Below are 19,769 nucleotides of genomic sequence, written 5' to 3'. Positions count from 1 at the left end.
CACCTTCACCTTAATATTTTTTACCGGGATCTCAGCAAAATGGTCAACTTTTACCGAGATTCGCACAGCCGTGCCCCAGCAAACATGTTTTTTGCCGAGATATCTGTCAAAATTGCTGAAAATCAGCAAATAATTTGCCGAAAATCAGCTAACAAACATCATTTTTGCCGGAATATCAGTGTTTTATTTTGCTGGCGCACGGCTGTGCGGATTTTTGCCGAGCTGCAAAATAAAAACTAAGTTTGTATGTTATCTATGCTCAAACGGTTCTATGAGTTGAAGCTTCAATCCGAATTAAACTTCGGTGATGATTTTTTGGCGGTTGGGGAAATAATTTAAGCCCTCGTACCTGTTCAAGCTGCTGTGGAACTACTCTGCCGTGCGTTCTGCACGATCTTTTTGCTTTTTTGAATAATTCTGCCATAAAGCAATTGATCAGAAACGATTTTCATCAAGACATCTGTAGCTACTTCGATTAAGAAAGCGGACAATATATTATTCTTATCATGTCTGATGCGATCGTTGAGACTGAGACAACGATCATTCCAGCGGATCGGTACGAAGAAGATGCCTCTGAAAGGATTAAGGGAAAGTACTTCACACTTATATTTTACAGCTTTGGAACCATTCGTAGAACTTCGGTTGAACCAAAGATGGGATTTTCAGTAGTTGGCAACATTGCCAACAAAATCCAATGCGGATTGGGAGATGAATCGTTCAGTATGTTAGGTATTACCGGTATTGACTCCACCAAATACCGAATACCGGTATTTGTCAAAAATGACCACATACAGCCATCACCAGACATCGGAAAATATATAATGCTATAAGTCTCCGGGCCTACTATAAAACAGTTTATTTTGTAGCGAACATATAGCGAACATAGCCTTCCGATACAACTTTGTTGTATGAGAATGGCGAACATAATCAAAGACACACGTGAGCATGGAGAGTATAAAGATTTTCCGTGCTTATCCTCCGAAAGGATTATGGATTCTGCCCTCATGTTATATGGATGCCCGGAGTACCATCTAGAGTTAGTACAAATAAATGTATAGGTCCTTGTAACTACATTCAGTCTTGATGGACTTTCCAGGCATCATTGGCCTTTTTTCATCAATACGATGCAATCAAAATCGTTCCGGTTATCGCACTGAGTCATTTATTTCAAGCCGTCATGATGAAATTATTCTCAATCATCATACTTAATTAATAACGCTTCAAACATAATTTCCACCATCTTAAATCTACATCAAATATATAGCACATCAGAAGAACATCGATCTTGACGATTTCGTTCGCGTTACACACCGATCGAACCATACCAGACATTCCAGAGAAGTGGAAGCGATCATCCAAACACCATACCGGCTAGATGTGTTATTACAGACCGTACAAGTGGTCGATCATTAAGCCGAACCGACATCGTTTAGTTGTCTTCATTTCAAGCGGTTGGCATGAAACGGAACGGGGGGCGATTCTTTGCTGACTTAGCGATATTCGATTCTCTTCAGTATCGGTTGGGTAGAGGATGCTAGATGTGACCAACCGATCACGGCTCGTAAAACATACTCCATGAACGGGGATGTAGAAGGTGCTATTTTGCTTGTTCGATCTGTTCGATAGATATGATCTTCCGTCGGCGGTTCCACCTTGGTGTCAAGCGGTTCTATTTTTAGTCACATTTGAAGTGTTGCCAGCATGGATCTATAGCTGCCATCAGTCAAACTTTAGACGAAGTATTTTGTATCGCCCAATACATGGCAAATTTTCCATCACTGGATGCCAAAACCGCTCGACTAAAAACAAATTATTCACCACAACGAGTCAGGTTCATAAGAAAGACCCGACCGAAATCAGCTTCGAGCGAATGATGGCGATGATGAATCAAATCTGGATGACGAATGAAGATGAGGAATAAAAACGAGAAATGTTAGAAAAACTAAACTCGAGCATAGAACTGGAGAAAATGGAAGGAGGGGCAGCTCGTCAAAAAGAGAGCCGGCCTGATTCCGCTAGAAGGAAGGGAAAAAAGATCAAAACTGTGAAAATCGAGATTGTTGGATCTAACACGGAATGGACCTTGTGCTGTTTATGAGAAGAAGAGCAGAGGGCTGAGGTAAATGCCGACGAAATGTCTAGTGAGGTTTTTATCTGCCATTATTTGGTCGATTTTTGCCTCGACCGACCCAGACAGCTTGTCCCCTGAATATGCCTTCGAGCCTCCCAAAATATGAAAACATATAAATAATAACTCCACCGCGGTGCACCGCATCACCAACCACCCGCTACAGCTTGGGACCGAGATGGTCAAGAAATTGAGAAAAGAAAGAGCCGTGGTCATTGCTGGAGCTGTTTGCGTTGATGCTTGATGGGATTGGAAGATAGATGGATGGACTTGCGGATAGGTCGAGGAATGTGTAAATTTATGTTTTTCAGCCACGAGGCATAACTGGATCTGTGAAAAATATGAATTGAATCCATTCTCCTGCTATGGATGAAGCGCTATCGGTTTTAAAGTATTTTATGAGTTCTTGTAGTGGCAATAAAGGTCAGAGTTAAGCTCCACATTCCGATGACGTGATTCTCATTAAATGTGTTGACACTGGTTTAAGCATTGTGAAAAGGCTTTTCACTATTGTTAGAACCCTCAAAGTGACAAAGTGAATCGTGTTGGAATATAATTTTTAAGTGTGGGTTCGATTCCCGCCTTTTCGTGAACGAATAATTCTCCACTAGTCCACTGGGTGTTACGTGCCCTGTCCGTTGTCTCATGGTAAATGTTAAGTGATCAATCGGTCGGTGTTTCTGTTTTTTTGCATCTCTCGTACAACAAAGTTGTACCGTCAACAAAGTCACCGAGTAGTGATACTGCCTTTGTTGCATTTAGTCAAGACACCAACCTTATATGGGGCTTATATGGATCAATGTACCATTTTCTTCATAACTTTTAAAATAAAAAAAAAATAAAAAAATAAATAAAATAAATAATTAAATAAATAAAATACAAATTTTTGCATAACTCGAGATTTAATCAAGCAAATGGAATCAAATTTGGTATGTGGATATTTTTAAAGGTAAGAAATATATCTCTGATGTTTTGAGACCCCTCCCTGCACAAAAGGAGTGGAGGGTTCGTAAACCCGTACATATAAACACAAGCCTAGCGGTAAGATGGGCGGCTATGAAGCAAGACTGAGGGTGGCTGGGCTCGATTCCCGGTGGCGGTCTAGGCAATTTTCGGCTCGGAAATTGTCTCGACTTCCCTGGGCTTTAAAGTATCATCCTGTTAGCCTCATGATATACAATTGCAGAAATGGTTATTTGGCAAAGAAACCTCGCAGTTAATAATTGTGGAAATGCTTAATGAACACTAAGCAGCGAGGTGGCAATGTCCCAGTGGGAGATGTAATGCCAATAAGAAGAAGAAGATAAACCACAAATTTTGAAGAAAAATAATTAGTTTTAGGCGAGACGAAGTTCGACGGGACAGCTAGTTATTTAATAAGAAATGATACCAAAACATGTTTTCAATTTGCATTCTTCAGTTACCTTTCCGTTACCAACCTACCTTTTGAAAACGAAATGAAAAGTGGAAATCGGCCACGTGTCCACGTAGAACAGATCCCCACAATGGTGGAAGGCGAACGGCTTTGTCGCGGAAGTCGGAGGCCACACCAAGCGCTTGGTCCGATGTCATCTTTTTCTGTTTAACGCCCTCTGATGGCGATAGCTTCGTGTTACTCAGCCGGTTGTAACCTAGGTACAACCTTCTAGGAGCGTGGCCTTCGGCCAAACCTGACGGTAAAGATGGGGACTTTCTACACTTGCTTGTCGGTGTTATTGGCGAGTTGAGAGACATTTCTGAACACGTTAAAAGTCTATTACCGACTGACTTTCCACTATACACAGATAAACAAAGGTACCTAAACAAGAGCTCTAATTAGTCACTCAACTTGTTTTCATTTGCTTCTACCAACCTAGAGGTCGTACACTTATTACGTAAGCAATTTTTCTGGATTTTTCGACCCCCCCTCCCCCCATGTAAGATTTTTTTTATACAAATGATTTTTTATTTATATGGAGCGTAAGATATTGACCGACCCCCCCTCCTCCCATAAGTGCTTACGTAATATGTGTACGGCCCCCTATCAGCTCAATTCATTTCACACAACTGTCGGTTTCTTCCACTGAACTAGCGATGTTGGTTTACTTTATTGTTTGTTTTCTGACAATCATGTCAAAAGTGAATGAAAGAGACAAATATAATATAGTACTTTAAATAAAGTTTTAAAAAATCGTTGAGTTCTTTAGTTTTTTCGTGTATAAGAATCGCGCCTAAAAAAACTTAATAACACATCTAGTTCAGTGTCTCTTGCGGCAAATTATTTCGTGCTAATTTTCTCGTTGGTGACAGCTGCACATTTAAAAGTGTTTAAAAATGTGAAAAATGCTCCGCAAACGACAGACAGCGACACAGAAACGTGTTTTGAATTTAGCCAAACTAAGAAATATTGAACTTTTGCAATATGAACTGGGTGAATCAAGCGTAAGTACTAGACTGGCCCAGGAATCAAAAAGTTGTCGAATTGCATGTGGCACCCCCTACGATTGTCTCTTTTGGTGAGAAAATCAATATCTCCAAATTTCAGCTCAATCGCCTGTTGCATAAGCTGGCATAAGTTTGTATGGGGATTTTAACAAAAAAAAAGGAAAATACACCTCCGTCACTCATTCATTCGATCTGGAAATTGGTTCCGATTGCCCGATTGAGCTCAGAATTGCAAAAAGGGCAGTTGGTATGTTACAAAACAATTTCACAGAACATTGTACGATGATTAACCTTAGTAAGATGTTGGGGTCAATATGACCCAAAACGAAACTTCAAATTAGAATAAATTTTTACGTGATAATCCGATCGTTCTGAAATTTCTTGACTTTTAATATTTTGTGGAAATGAAGCATCTGACATGAAAAAAGTATTTTAAGGTGCAACAGGAACGACGCCACAAAAAAAGTTACGAATAAGATGTTAGGGTCATATTGACCCAGAAATGTAAATGCTTATAAAACAGTCAAATTACAACCGAATTACAAAGTTTATATACCGTTCTAAAGATAAACTCTTCAATTTTGTGGCTATGTGGTGGTATGCTGGTTCTGGAGACAATGGCCACCGGGAAACGACTTCCACGGGGACTTTGTCGGTCATATAAGGGGAACATAAAAATCGCTCCATATATGCCATTCGCCCGCCAATTCTTCATATATTCTCTTAAAACGGTAATGTATGGTCCATGAGAGGGCTTCCGACGAAAGTGGCCACTCCTGGTACATGCAAGGTGCCCCCGGGGAACCCGCAGGAGGGGACATTTCCGTTTTAGCACCAAAATATGCAGTGCGGCGGCTCTTTTGTCATGATTTTCCACCAATCAGATGGTTATGCGCTTGAAATCGATAAGTGACCACATTGGCCACTCCTGGTACATGCAGGGTGCCCCCGGGGAATCCGCAGGAGGGGACAATTCCGTTGTAGCACCAAAATATACCGTGCGGTGGCTCTGTCGTCATGATTTTCCACAAAATAGATTATAATGCGCTTGAAATCGATGAAAGACCACATTGGCCACTCCTGGTACATGCAAGGTGCCCCCGGGGAACCCGCAGGAGGGGACATTTCCGTTTTAGCACCAAAATATGCCGTGCGGCGGCTCTTTTGTCATGATTCTCCACCAAATAGATTATAATGCGCTTGAAATCGATAAAAGACCACATTGGCCACTCCTGGTACATGCAAGGTGCCCCCGGGGAACCCGCAGGAGGGGACATTTCCGTTTTAGCACCAAAATATGCCGTGCGGCGGCTCTTTTGTCATGATTTTCCACCAATCAGATGGTTATGCGCTAGAAATCGATAAGTGACCACATTGGCCACTCCTGGTACATGTAAGGTGCCCCCGGGGAATCCGCAGGAGGGGACATTTCCGTTGTAGCACCAAAATATACCGTGCGGCGGCTCTGTCGTCATGATTTTCCACAAAATAGATGATAATGCGCTTGAAATCGATAAAAGACCACATTGGTCACTCCTGGTACATGCAAGGTGCCCCCGGGGAACCCACAGGAGAGGACATTTCCGTTTTAGCTCCAAAATATGCCGTGCGGCGGCTCTTTTGTCATGATTCTCCACCAAATAGATGATAATGCGCTTGAAATCGATAAAATACCACATTGGCAACTCCTGGTACATGCAAGGTGCCCCCGGGGAACCCGCAGGAGGGGCCATTCCCGTTTTAGCACCAAAATATACCGAGCGGCAGCTTTGTCGTCCTGATTTTCCACAAACTAGATGATAATGCGCTTGAAATCGATAAAAGACCACATTGACCACTCCTGGTACGTGCAAGGTGCCCCCGGGGAACCCGCAGGAGAGGACATTTCCGTTGCAGCACCAAAATATGCCGTGCGGCGGCTCTTTTGTCATGATTCTCCACCAAATAGATGATATTGCGCTTGAAATCGATAGAAGACCACATTGGTCACTCCTGGTACATGCAAGGTGCCCCCGGGGAACCCGCAGGAGGGAACATTTCCGTTTTAGCACCAAAATATGCCGTGCGGCGGCTCTTTTGTCTTGATTTCCCACCAAACAGATGGTTTGGTTATGCGCTTGAAATCGATAATTGACCACATTGGCCACTCCTGGTACATGCAAGGCGCCCCGGGGAACCCGCAGGGGGGGACATTTCCGTTTTAGCACCAAAATATGCCGTGCGGCGTCTCTTTCGTCATGATTTTCCTCAAAATAAATAATTATGCGCTTAAAATCGATAAGTGACCACATTGGCAACGCCTGGAACCTATGAGGAGACCCCAGGGAACCCGTAGAAGGGGACATTTCCATTTTTACACCAATATAAACCGTGCGGCGACTCTTTTGGTGTTTTCCCATCGAACAGATGGACGTGCGCTCGAAATCGATAAGTGACCAGATTGGCTACATTTGAAACCTATGAGGCTCCCTCGGAGAACACGTAGAAGATGACATTTCCATTTTTACACCAACATATGTCATGCGGCGCCTCTTTCGTCGTGATTTTCCTCCAAATATATGCCCTCGAAATCGATTATTGACATATTGTCCACCCTTAGAACCTATGAGGTGCCCCCGGGAGCCCGTAGAAGAGTACATTTCCATTTTAACACCAAAATATGCCGTGCGGTGGCTCTTTCTTTGTTATTTTCTACCAAACAGATGGTCATGTGCTTCGAGTTGATTAGTGATATTGTCTACTCTCGGAACCTTTGAGATGCCCTGCGAACCCGTAGGAGAGGACATTTTCATGGTTATATCAAATGTACTTGCGGCAGCTCTATCTTCGTCTATCATTGTCTACCCTGGCCACAAGTCTTCAAAAAGTTGGTTATGCGCTTGAAATTGTTCTTCATTTGAAATTGAGTATACTGAGTCAAATTAAAAAATAGTTTCTGGGCTACTGTGATGATTCCTTCGAACAGCTCTCCAAGGATTTTCTATTCCGCATCTCGATATTACCATTAGTCGATGGTCCCTTCAATATCGACTCATAGAAGTTTGAGGTTTTCACCGATCGCCGTGGACAATGATATGAAAACGCAACATTTTGATATAAAAAAAATCTCTCTTTCTGTGAGACTCCTGCGGGTACCTTGTAGGTTGTATATATTAAGTTCAGAATGAATGACCTAACTGATAGAAAAAAAAACCAGATTAATCTACCTAGTGGTGATGGTGCCTTTATCGTTCGTTCAAAAGGATTGAGAAATATATAAGAAAAGTCTAATATAACACTAATAGTTAGATAGCTCTTATTTTTCATATTTGTTTATTTGCATTCTAAAACTTTCTGCTGAACGCAACTTATTGCAAGCCAATCGGATGAGCATAAGTACCAGAAAAGTGATTTTCCCATGTAGCTGCTGAAATTAGTATTTTGGCCATAACTTCGGAGCCCATAGTCCGATCTGGCCAATTTTCAATAGGAAACAGTAGGACGGGATTTTCGTCGAATGCAAATTACTGCGAGCAATTCGGTTGAGGAAAAGTTCCTCAAAAGTGAGTTAGATTTTGTGTGCACAGACACTTTCAATGAATTCTTCAAGGCACTCCACAATTACCGAAATTGGGCCTGGGGTTCCCCCGGGTTGATATTAGATTTCAAGAGCATTACCAACTATTTGATGGAAAATTATAGTGAAAGAGCCACTGTACGACATGTCTTTAAGAGCCGAGGTCCACGTAAAGTTTTTTCACGCTGCTTGCACGCCGCGTTCACGCAAGGTACCCAGCATCAAATGGAGTAATGCACACGTAAACGTGTGCACGACTACATTTGATGCCGGATACCTTGCGTGGACGCGGCGTGCACGCAGCTTGAAAACACGCTACGTGGGCATCGGCCCTAAGTAAAAGTAAGAGTAAGAACGGAAATGTCCTCTCCTATGAGCTCCACGGCGGTACTTCATAGGTTCCAAAATGGAAAATGTGGTCACTTATTCATTTCGGTATAAAAACGGAAATGTCACCATCTACGGGTTCCCCGTGGGCATCTCATTGGTTCCAAGAGTGGCCAATGTGGTCACTTATCGATTTCAAACGCATAATCATCTATTTTGTGAAAAATCATGACGAAAGAGCCGCCGCACGACATATTTCGGTGTTAAACGGAAATGTCATCTTCTACGTGTTCTCCGAGGGAGCCTCATAGGTTTGAAATGTAGCCAATGTGGTTCAAGAGTGGCCAATGTGATCACTTATTGATTTCGAGCGAATAACCATCTCTTTGGTGGGAAAACACACCGGAAGAGTCGCCGCTCGGCATATTTCGGTGTTAAAACGGAAATATCCCATTCTACGGGTTCCCTGGGGGCCCTTGGTAGACTCCAAGAGCGGCCAATGTGGTCAATTATCAATTTAAAGCGCATAATCATCTATTTTGTAGAAAATCATGACGAAAGAGCTGCCGCACGGAATATTTTGGTGTTAAAACGGAAATGTCCTCTTTTACGGGTTCCACGGGGGCACCTCATAGGCTCCAAGAGTGGCCAATGTGGTCACTTATTGATTTCGAGCGCATAATCATCTATTTTGTGGAAAATCATGATGAAAGAGCCGCAGCACCGCACATTTTGGTGCCAGAACGGAAATGACCTCTCCTACGGGTTCCCCGGGGGCACCTTGCATATACAAGGAGTGGCCAATGTGATCATTTATCGATTTCAAGCACATGACCATCTGTTTGGTGGAAAATCATGATAAAAGAGCCGCCACACGACATATTTTGGTGTTAAAACGGAAATGTACCCTTTTACGGGTTTCCCGAGGGCACCTCATAGGCTCCAAGAGTGGCCAATTATCGATTTCGAGCGCATAATCATCTATTTTGTGGAAAATCATGACGAAAGAGCTATCGCACGACATATTTTGGTGTTAAAACGGAAATGTCCCCTTTTACGGGTTCCACGGGGGCACCTCATAGGCTCCAAGAGTGGCCAATGTGGTCACTTAGCGATTTCAAGCGCATTATCATCTATTTTGGGGAAAATCATAACGACAGAGCCGCCGCACGGTATATTTTGGTGCTAAAACGGAAATATCCCTTCCTGCGGGTTCCCCGGGGGAACCTTGCATGTACCAGGAGTGGCCAATGTGGTCACTTATCGATTTCAAGCGCATAACCATCTGTTTGGTGGAAAATCATGACGAAAGAGCCGCCGCACGGCATATTTTGGTGCTAAAACGGAAATGTCCCCTCCTGCGGGTTCCCCGGGGGCACCTTGCATGTACCAGGAGTGGCCACTTTCATCGGAAGCCCTCTCATGACCATACATTACCGTTTTAAGAGAATCTATGAAGAATTAGCGATCGAATGGCATATATGGAGCGATTTTTATGTTCCCCTTATATGACCGACAAGGTCCCCGTGGAAGTCGTTTCCCGGTGGCCATTGTCTCCAGAACCAGCATATCACCACATAGCCACAAAATTGATGAGTTTATCTTTCGAACGGTAAATAAACTTTGTAATTCGGTTATAATTTGACTGTTTTATAAGCATTTACATTTCTGGTTCAATATGACCCCAACATCTTATTCGTAAGTTTTTTCTAATATCCGAAGAAGGTTAAATAAACTTTTATATAGTTTTCGGCTGATTCGACTTGATCAATAAATACAAAAATTCACTACCCAGCTCCTATTGCGCTCTAGCGATCCGCTGTAACTATGGAGTAGAACAAACATAAATTGAGCTCAACATCGAAGAGAACAGTGCACACCCATCAGATGAAATACCTCGGAAGCAACTCAAAGTGTAATTTCAGAAGAATCCTAAATCAACTACCTAGATTACGGAGCTATCCAGCCCTGATGCCGAAATAATAATTTGCAACAATCAGTCAACTGTTCCGGATCCTCCGGAAACTGCGGACTTGGATGGTATTGACGCCCAGAAGCAATCACCAACAGCTAGCAACTTATTGACAATCGCGGACTCTGGTAGTATTGATGACCAGGAGGAAGCCACCAAGCAGGATAACAATGACGGTAATTTTTACTGATTCTTTTTTTTTCTTGTTTATTCAACTACTAGTGTTATTGTTTCAGCTTGTACTTGTGGATTGCCAGTAAAAGTTTGCCAAGCTCGAAGTAAAAGAAGCATTTTACAGCAGATGTAGGTTTTTCGAAATGTGACGAAATTATGACAATGTCAATGGAAGCGCATGATAGCGATTACATGTTTGTAAAATTCTTGATGAACTTTATCTGGCCGGAAGTATTTGCTGGCAGTACCGTAACAGGACAGGTTTCAAATAACCCAAAAGGTCGTCCCAAAGCGAACGTCGCGGCCACAGAAGGAGATCGTGGAGAAGATAGAGGATGTACATCAGCAGCATCACCACCTGCGCAGTTTCTGTGGCATTGAAGGATGAGAAAGTGCAGTTTCTGAAAAGTATGCACATAGTTAAACAATATCAAATAACATTTTAAAACGGGCTTGGTGGTTTAAATTGCGCTTGATCGTTTTGGAAACGTAGTATTTTTTACATTTATTCTACTTTTTCAGCTAAATGTGCTATCTTCTCAAATATAAAAACATAGCTAACCCCAAGACGAATCGATTAGTAAGAAAATCTTGCAAATTGGTTCATGCGTTCGTGAGTTATATTGCCTCAAAGGAAATGCAAACTTATTTTTATATAGAGAGAAGATGTACTTAATGTTTCAGCTCGCCTGTTGGAGAGGCGAATTCATCTTCATGACGAAACGGTATTTGCTAAAAAGGCCTCTGAAGGATGCAACCGCCTGATGCAAATGATCATCAGTAATGCTAAAAGGCGCTGATAGCATTTCTCATGTTATGATGTTTGATGATCCTTGTGTTTGATTTTTTAAATATGTAAATCTCGTGCTTAATAACTCATTATTAATTTGCACAAACTCAATACTAAATTTGCATATACTCAATACTCAATATTAATTTGCACAAACACTCGAAATAAATGACATTGTTTTATCATTATTCAAAATATTAAACAATAATAAAAATACTTGTTGATCCCATTGCTAACCATTGATAGCTCTAAGCAGAGTAATATTTTCATGGATAGCAAATTAAAAGCAGAACATGCTTTTGACTTTTTAATGTCATTTTTCTATAACAATACCAAATCCAGTATTTTGCGCACCATAATGGCGTGAGTTCTGTTCAATTTGACATTCAAGAGGTAGGAAACATAGGAACTCATCTAGTATGTATTATATATATATAATTTTAGGAGTAAATAAATAAAAGTCAACTACTTCTCATAGGGCACTGTACGGAAACATCTTTTTCTCTTTCGTTCCTTATAAATTTTGACGTTTACTGGCCTTGTTGTTTTCTAATTACTTTGCAGAGAAAAAGAGACAAAGCAGTCCGTGCAGTGCCCTATAGCCGTGGAATGGAGCAAACGTATTTCCTACATGTTATAATCAAAATATCGAATTAATACCATTATTATTCATGCTTCCTTTTATTATTTTAATATGAGATTGGATAGAACCGTACTGCGAATAATATATCAAATAGATGCTTCATTTAATTTCTGGAAGTATAAGTATTATAAGCATAAGTGTCGTGTTTGGTTGGTAATGTGGAGAAATTTGAAAACATCGATTCGGTGGTTGGCTAATTATTAGGAAACCCTTTGGAGTCCCTAGGACTATAAGATAATCACGTTGAGGTATTAACCGTTAAATTGCTTGTGTTTTTGCACTGAGTTTTGTTTTGTTTGTCGTGGTATATTTGTTGGGAGAACTTAAGGGCACTCCTGACGGAATCCAATTTTCAAAGTACTCGCGTTTTCAACGGTACACCATTCGATACGGAAGCAACGCACAACTATCATTTTTATTGTTTCAGCTTTGCTCACGTAAAAAAATTTAATGTTATTTATTATTAATATTTCTAATACCTTTTTGCCAAAGCAGGCGCTTAATGATATGTATAAGAAAAACCTTGTACATCGCATTAGTCACATACATTCCGAAACTTATACTTTTTGTGAGGTGCATACCAGGTTTATTAACTCAGTTTCCTTACCCTTGCTGATACAACACAAAGTCATCTTTATTATGTTGGTATCACTGACTGTCGCAAGTCGATCGCGAGCAAGCTGAGGAAAACCATGTCGCCGGCCGGCATCGCCCTACCCGGCATCAGCCAGCAGTGAGTGAGCGCAAGCGACGCGTCCAGAGTAGTCATACCAATTTGGAGCGTAAAATAGCGAATTGTTATGCTAGCATATTTACATTGGCGATCCTGCCAGTTTATTTTTTTGAGTAAGTTGAGGTAGAAAATGTAGGAATGAAAATATTTGACTGTAAGTGTAATTTGAGTGTGAGCAAAAGTGTCAAAAGCAGAATAGGGTAAGATCTGAGAGGTAAGATGCTTGTGGAATAGGAAAAGAGTGAAAACCCGAATTTGAAAAACATCATTTAGAATGGTAATAAAAACCATTCCGGAGGTAAAGAAAATCTCCTCATCGGTAATGAAAACCGATGGAAAAGAAACATTTCAAATGGTAATGAAAACCATTTGGGAGGTAACGAAAACCTCTTCATCGGTAATGAAAACCGATGAAAAAAAAATCATTTTGAATGGTAAAGAAACCCATTCGGGAGGTAAGGAAAACCTTCTAATCGGTAATGAAAACCGATGGGTAAAAACAGTTCGAATGGTAGTGAAAACCATTCGGAAGGTAAGGAAAACTTTTCAGGAGGTAATAAAAACCTCCTCATTGGTATTGAAAACCAAATCGAGTCAAGTACGAGACACTGAAGACGACCTCACAGTTGAGGTCGAAACACGTATCTGCAAAGATAACTAATCTTAGTGGAATTAAATGGAAAGTATTGAACTCGTTTTAGACGGTTGAATGAAAACTAATCTGGAAATGAAGAAGGCCTCCTGATCGGTAATGAAAACCGGAGGAAAAAAACATTTTGTATGGTAATAAAAACCATTTGGGAAATATATAAAACCTTTTGATATGTAAAGACAAACTATATGGATGGCACACTGCTATGCTTCTGGTCCCAGCATAAAATACACGATGTTATTTTGCTGTAGGCGTAAATTTCTGACACTACTATTACCAAAAATTCAGTTTATTTCACACTGTACCAACAATGTGGTATTGAGAGATGGTTTGAGGATTGGGAATCAAACATATTTTTTTGCCATGAAATACGTAGCACATAGCATCCCAGGAAATTAGGCCCGGAACACCCCAGAGATGTTAGCCTACACTTGTTCCCATTGGAGGGATTTGCGATGCCAGTAGGATGATACAACCGGTTAAAATTAAAAAATAAAGTGTTTTTTAGTGAGGACCATTCAAAGGAAATCCTCTCGATCGGTGATGAAAATCAATGAATAATTTTTATATACATGCAAAAACGAAATGACGGGCAATGAGTGCTTTTTTTTTTGTTCTACGCCATTTTTTTTTACTACGGCAGTGCCAACACCAAGCGAAAATAATCTCTTAAAGTATGGTATTGTGTAGCTGAAACCACTTTTATTAAATGGTAGGAAGAGCTATTTTGTTGGTTATGGAAACCCAAGGGACTGAAAAGAAACACAAAAAGGCTCGATAAAACTTAGCTAATTGCAAATTTGTGTCTGGAAATGTTAATTGCCGATAATTAGCACTTACTGCATACAAGCCAATCGCCCAAAATAAGCAGATGAATTAGAGTATACCTGGATGGGGTATACTACAGTGACTATAATAACAGTATCGTCATGTGTCAGAATTGGAACAGAATCGACTGTCAGTTCCATATAAATGCACGTTCCAAACGAGCAGGAGATCTGTCAAACGTGGCACATGACGTTACTCTTCTTTTAGTACTCTAGGGTATACCATACAGAAAGCGGGTATCAAAAGTATAAGTACCAAAAATGATGTTGAGTAGAATGACATTGTACCTCGGATGACAGGCGTTTCACCCTCCTGTGGAAACCATTTACATACACGCTAACCTGAACCTACCCTGAAGTACATCAAAGTGACCCAGATTCAGCAAAACCGTGGTTACTCTAGTTTGGGTTCGGGTATCTTAACTCAAATCTGGGTAACAGTACCAGCGAAAAAATCTGGGTAACCGGTACCCAGCTCTTTTCGCTTCATAATATTGTTATTGCATGAAAAATGTTTAAAAAAAATTCGAAAAACCCGCAATGTATGTCATTTTCCGGCTGTGCTGACAATGCTCCGCCATGATAAATTTAACCATTCCTACCTTATATTTGCTGCATTCAACAAAAAAAAATACAACATTTTCTCCGGCATGCAACGTCGGCGCCATGTTGCTATATCCGAAAATATTTAAGTCCTAAGTTACCCAGATTTCGGGTCCGTCGGAATCAGATCCATTTTGACATACCCAGATTTTGACAACTGCTAATATCATAAAAATCCGGATACAAATGACCCAGCGACTAGTAAACTAGTAAACTAGTAAACTTAAAGTTCGACAGCTTTCACTTTGCTGTTCTCTGGTTATAGGGTTGCTAGCAGATAATTGCCAAAGAATGTTATACATTAGTTGGAATGAGGTTGCCAATCCATTAATGAAACGTGTCCGTACTTGTGACGTTCAGCCAGACATCTAGAAATTGGCGAAACATTGGCATTAGATGCCTGACAGTCTTGTAAAGGGATGATACTCGGACAAAGAATGCTCTGAAACTTTCAAGTTCAACACATCGCATGGGCAAGCGAATGCCTTTAAATAAGAACAGCAATGAACAACTACGAAAATAAAATATCGGATTCGTTGATTGAAAGATAACTAATGGGTTGTCCTTAGAAACGCAAAAAGGTCCTAAATAAGCATTTATTCATCCTAATATTTAATTAATCAATGTTAGCACGTCGCGGGATTTTTTTTAAACGTTTGATATTAATATTATGTCAACAAATTGAGCCGCGAATATTTTTTATAGAGGAGAAGGAGAATGTGAGGTGCATACCAGGTTTATTAACTCAGTTTCCTTACCCTTGCTGATACAACACAAAGTCATCTTTATTATGTTGGTATCACTGACTGTCGCAAGTCGATCGCGAGCAAGCTGAGGAAAACCATGTCGCCGGCCGGCATCGCCCTACCCGGCATCAGCCAGCAGTGAGTGAGCGCAAGCGAAGCGTCCAGAGTAGTCATACCAATTTGGAGCGTAAAATAGCGAATTGTTATGCTAGCATATTTACACTTTTCATTAACTTATAAATGTTATTAGCTTTTTGGTATGGGATCATTCATTAGGTGCAGGGAATCAATTTTTTTGGAATGCGCCTGCGAAACAAGCGACAAAAGAGAACCAACGACAAAGCTTTGTTTTTGTCGGAGATAATAATGACAAAGATCCGAAAAATTTTGTCAGCAACAAAAAAGAAAACAATCTTGTTGCTAACTTTTCATCTCGTTATTTTGCATTATTTCTAGTGAAAACTTCGGTTTTATGCTATCATAGTTTCTGATTTTAAGGAAATATTCGAGAATCGAACAATGATTACAAAATTGGCAGCGTATTTTCCGAGATATCAGAGCAAGCAAGGCAACTGATTCTTGTCATATTGTGTTCGTGTTCTGATAAAGGTTTGTCGCTAGGTGCGTTTGTCAGTGACAAACTCTGTTGATGACAAAGAGTATATTGTTAGGCGTTGCTCGAATATTGATTCGCTGATTAGGTGACATAATAAAGAGTATAAGTATTTTCGAATGGTTTTTTGCCAAAACATATAAGGCATATAAGGTTATTTTTTTACGTGCTGCGTCGCAGCATGCGTGAAAAAATAAGAATGACAGTTGTGCATTACTTCCGTGTCGAATGGTGTGCCCCTGAAAACGCGAGTACTTTGAAACTTGGATTCCGTCAGGAGTGCCCTTAAACAGGTTATGTGGGTTTGTTGCTTTATGGAACCATTTTTAAATTTTTCTGGGCAAATGTAAAATTTTGTCGGGAAAAAGTGCAACATTAGGATTAATAGGAAATAAAGCCTGTCTGCGTTCAATTTCGGGCATCCATCTTCCAACGCGATTTTTTTTAAACATTTAACAAACCACTAAGAAGATCCATTTACATCTCTTCGGTATGTTGCATTCAGCAAGTTCTAACTCTCGTCCAAATTGATGAAATGACCAAAATCAATTGGACAGGTTTTATGTGTCCGGCTTTATGTCACAAGCATTCATAATTTGATTCAAAATCCAATTTTTCCTCATTGGATCAAACAGATTCCATTTAAGTATACACGAATTGATTTATTTTTCGAAATTTCAGTTTCTTGGTTTTAATTCATAAGAAACCTAAAATAAAAGAGAGTTATTTAATAACAATGTTTAAATTATCTAAAATTTGGAAAAGAAATAATTTTAGAGATTCCGTGAAGGATGTTGGTTAACATTTGTTTATTTACGTTGAAAAATTTCATTATATCAAGGCATACTTGATGAGTGCCAATGTTTTCTACCTCTTGAATATCAAACTTAAAGGAACTCACGCCGCCATTATCGAGGGCAAAATACTGGATAGAGATCTAATTTTGCTGTTAACTTTGTAACCTATTATTTCATAATGAGTAATCAATTTGCTTAGATCAAAAGCAATCTGCGAACAAAATATGCTTTTGAATTTATGTTATCAATGCTTAAGAGAATAATCTAACCAAATTCCCAATTTGATATCAAATTTGGAAACTCATGAATTTAAACTTAGTTAGGGGGAAAGACGGCTTTGGCAGGTTTTGTTCTATTATTGGCAGGAGGGTTTTTGTCGACCAAATTTTATGAAATTTGGCCATAATGTTCTTTGATATGCAAAGAATGTTTAGGCCAAATTTGAGCATAGTCAGACATAAAAAAAACCCCTGCCAATAATAGAACAAAACCTGCCAAAGCCGTCATTCCCCCTAACATGTTGATTTCATTGACAGCAAAATTTGTTTTCAGTGTGATTCCATAGTGTAAAAATATGCTCTTTTGTACAATCATTCCCGATGTTTATTTTTTTATGCATGACAATGTACCAATTCGAACGCTTTGATCCTACCAGGAAGGAGGTGAAGGGGACGAGGAGGTCTTTCGTAGCTTAGTAGGGAAAGAACCTGTCTATCGTACTGGTATCGTGGGATCAAACCCCACCGAAGGAAGTGGTTACCCTCCAATACATTTTTCGAACTGAATCTTTCGCATGTTGTGCAATTATTACCTACTATTGATCTGCATCAAGGATATCAAAAGATTTGTTTAAAATTTGTTGTTTTCTCGAATTTGTTTGAAAAGAATATATGAAGTTTTTCAAATAAATGATCCAGTTGTCCTAAAGAGTGAAAATAATGTTTACAATGAAAGAGGTGAACCAGTCTCCGGCTGAAAACCTCTTAAATAAAGCTATAATAATAATAATGTTTACAATGAAATGTTCCTTTTTATTTTCATGGTGATGTATAAACTTATTACAGGAACTACAACTACAACACGAAGAGTATTGACAGCTTTTTACATTATCAAGCATGAACTGCTCACGTCAAATTAAAAGTAATAGTTCATCTCATGGGCTATGAACACGTGCTCCCCGGAAAATAGCTCCACAGCACACACTAGTCAGGTCAAATATTTAAACGGAAATGTTTTGTTTTATTGTGTTATGGTTATGATTATTATCGTGCCCACGATAATTTAATCTTTTACTACTTGATTGGCCGTAAATTACCCGAACCCAAACCCACATACCGCGCAGCAACGCGCACCGGGATAATTTGAGATGGACTGGAGAACAAGGCCATCCCGGTGCTAGATTATCGGTCGGAGCACAGCACCGGGGGCTCAACTATTTCTTCAACTTCGTCCATCTCTCTAGCACATTTGGCTGTGTCTAATTTCGTTTCCGAGGAGAATCTCGGTTTGTTGGGTGATTACCGAAATTATACATTATTTATCTGATTTCGTAGAAAGGTGCGAATAAATGCCATAAGAATAACCCAGCTAAACCGTTTCTGAACGCGACTGCTTGTTTGCCTTATTGAATTGTTATGGTTCGGTATGAGGTAGGTTAATTTGATTGGCTGTGTATGATTGCCAAGCGTCTATGCTTTTCTGCTTGCTCGATGAACACCTCGCTTTGGAATAGGCGTTTACTGCAGAGAAGAAAAAACAGAAATCAGCCAGTGGTATGATTTTAATTGGCATGAATAAGCACCACGCCGGGAGACGCGATGGTGCTCGCACAAACAGGAGACTATTTACTGTGTGGAAGAGAATGTTTCACGGTGTTATGGAAGGTCGATGCATTCAACACGACACGGAAAAATTACCTTTTTCATCCTCCTCCAAATCTAACTAGGTCATGTTTGTGCGGAACTTCGGAATATTTTATTTTTTTATTTATTGAAAAAAAAGTGTTCCAATTCTCCAAACCGGCAAGAATTAAACTTCACTTCCTGGAGCCTACTGCTCAGTTGTGTTCACAAGTTACTAGTTCCTGTAGCAGGTTCCATCAAAAATCGGCATCCTCGTACAGCTTGTGACACGTATTATATGGATTATGCTATGGATGCTTCACAGCGAATTCCGAGGTTGGTTCTCCCAAATGTACGTGAGGATTACGCCACTTGGAACGCTTATTGGTGCATTTTGAAACTGGACAGGAGAGCTCATACAAAGTTGAACTGGTAAAACTAAAAGAAGCAAATACAAAGGTTTGATGAGGTCGACGATTTTTTTTCTGATAGTATCCATATCTACTTTGGTAAGTTATTTCTGTACTAAACACACAGTAGATCTTACACAAACATGCTAGATGTGATCCCTTCTAGTAGGAGACTTGTTTCGTTTATTTATCACACCATAAAATGAATCCTAATTTACCCAACCAGTTCATTCTCATACACCCTTATTCTTGTTTACGTACGAACGCGCTTTCGAACGAAAGCTGATGCGCATTCTCGTTCACGCCAGCAAAATCAAATGGGGAATCGATTCGAACGAACTGCATTCGTTCGAAAGTTTCGTTCGTCCGTAAACAAAAATAGGGGTGATAGTCTCTTTAAATCCTTATATAGATTCTTTAATTCTTACACTTCAACATTATAAATTTGTAAAAACAAAATACTTCAACAATAATTGAAATTTCTAATTAGAGGCGAAAACATCTCGGACTGGAACGAGAATTAAAAACCATTT

Source organism: Armigeres subalbatus, chromosome 2, assembly GCF_024139115.2.
Source record: "Armigeres subalbatus isolate Guangzhou_Male chromosome 2, GZ_Asu_2, whole genome shotgun sequence".
Lineage (NCBI taxonomy): Eukaryota > Metazoa > Arthropoda > Insecta > Diptera > Culicidae > Armigeres > Armigeres subalbatus.
The sequence above is the reverse complement of the archived record's forward strand: the minus strand, read 5'-3'. Positions refer to the sequence as shown.